Raw genomic sequence first — 2,429 nt, forward strand, 5'->3', positions numbered from 1 at the left:
AGTTTTAATTTGGTTTAAAACTAAACTGAACCATAAAAACTGGTTTTTAATAAACTGGTTTTTATAAAAACTATGGTTTCAGTTCAGTTTTTTATTTAAAAAAACTGGTTTATTTAGAACAGTTTCAGTTCAGTTTCAATTCAGTTCAGTGAAACCAGTTTTTTTGCACACCCCTATATAAGGATATGGAGGAGGTTGTTGCCAAGAGGGTTGCTTAGAAGCATATGGCTCCCCTCTCAATTAATCTCACAATCCATGATGCATTCCATCATTGAGGTTCTCACTTCCTACAACATTATAACAACCAAACTCCAAGTTAAAGGAGTGATAATTCATAGAAAAGAGGAAAAAAATAAAAGCTAATAAGAAGCAACTAAAACAAACTCCTAACAACTAACAAAAGCAAACAAACAACAAAAAAGAAGCAAGCTATTTACATATTAACATATTTACAATAGCCAATAATATAACACCATTGCAATTTCTCAGCAACGGTGCCAAAAACTTGATGAGGAGAATTTATGCCGATTCGGAATTCACAAAATAACTTCTGTTGCAAGTATAGTCCAAACCGGCAATGGATCCTCATATCAAAGTTTAAATAAGGAATTGTCACAATTCAAATCAAATAACCGAGAGTTTTAAATCTCGGGTCGTTCTCCCTAAGAATTGCAATCAAGTGCTCAATTATTGGCTAAGGGAATGGGAGTTTGATGGCAAGAGGCAAAAAATAAAAATAGCAAGAAATTTAAGAAACAAACAATAACTAATTATCAAAAGTAATCAAACTTGAGGCAATTAATCAAAAGAAAAGGAAATTCAAATGTTAAGAAACCTCTTGGCAAGGATTGAGAGTTAAGGTTACCTATCCTAGCCATTGACCACAAACGTAGATGATTATGAAGAGTTAATCCTACTTAGTCAACTCTAACATCGAGGATAAGTCAAATAGGCATAATTGATCTCAATCTACAAGTCCTAGTCAACTCACTAATTAGCTTGGTGAAAGACTAGCGTTAGTGAAAACCAAATCAACTAACTACCCTAATCTATCAATCAAGAATGGACATCAATGGCTCAAGGTCACCTATGTCCTCAATTCCAAGTCAAGAATGTGAAAAATTGTACTAAAACTAAGCCAAACATTTTATCAAATACTTGGTGTGCTTAAAAAAAAGCACATTAAATTGCAATAATAATAAAATCTAAAGCTACCAAATGCAAGAAAATAATAATAACAACTCAATTAAATATCAATAAACATAAAATATCAAATTGCATTAATAGAAATTAAAATTAACAATAGTTCATCAACAATAAAATAACCAAATAAAACAAATAACAAGTAAAAACTAAAAGAAGTAAGATACTAGAACAAGAAATAGTAAAAAAACTAAATCAAGACAAGTATTAAAGCATCAATCCAAGAAAAATTTAACTAATCTACCCTAATTTTTAGAGAGAAGAGAGAGCTTTTCTCTCTAGAAATGACCTAAAACATGTCTAAGCTAAATCTAATTGTTCTCCCTTTGTTTCCTCTTGAATTAGGCTTGAAATAGTTTAAAAAATGAGTTGGATTGGGCTCTGGAAGCCCAGAAATCGCTGCTAGCATTTTGCATTAAATAAAGTCACGTGCTGAGTGTCACGCGTACGCATGGGTCACGTGTACGCATGGGTCACGTGTACGCATCAGCCTAACAAAATCTCTGGTCACGCGTACGCGAAACTGGGCAGATTTTCAAACTTCATTTCTTCATGAATTCTCCACTTTTACATGCTTTCTCTCCACTTCTTTAATCCATACTTGCCTTATAAACCTGAAATCACTCAACAAACATATCAAGGCATCGAATAGAATTAAAGTGAATAAAATTTAGCAATTTTAGGGTCTAAAAAGCATATTTTTACTATTAAGCACAATTTAGGAAGAAATCATGAAACTATGCTATTTCAATGAATAAGTGTGACAAAAATCAATAAAATTCACTCAATTAAAGCAAATAAATACCATGAAATGTGGATTCATCAAGTGCTACCTGCAAGAGACTCCAATACTTAAATTAGCAAGGATTTTATGCAGGTTTTCCATAGAGTAGAACGTGAATATACTTGAGGGGTGTCAGTATAGTTATAGTAGAATAGATAACCATATTTGTTGTAGAAGTTCCATCTTTATTGACGGATAACCGTTCTCTTTATATTTGGAAATTTGTTGGGATCTATTTTTTAGGAAAGATAGAGATAGTAGGAGAGATTCGGGGAAATAATTACTTATTCAGATAAGTACAAACCGATTCCTTTCGTAATTTATCATGTCTGACCTCTTTTTAAGAGGTCAGATATGTAGGGCTGGCAAGTGGGGAAGCCCGCCCCGCCCCGCTCCGCCTAGTAAGACAGTCCTAAAATCTCACCCCATCCCGCTTAACGGC

Source organism: Arachis ipaensis, chromosome B07 (assembly GCF_000816755.2).
Source record: "Arachis ipaensis cultivar K30076 chromosome B07, Araip1.1, whole genome shotgun sequence".
NCBI classification, from domain to species: Eukaryota; Viridiplantae; Streptophyta; class Magnoliopsida; order Fabales; family Fabaceae; genus Arachis; species Arachis ipaensis.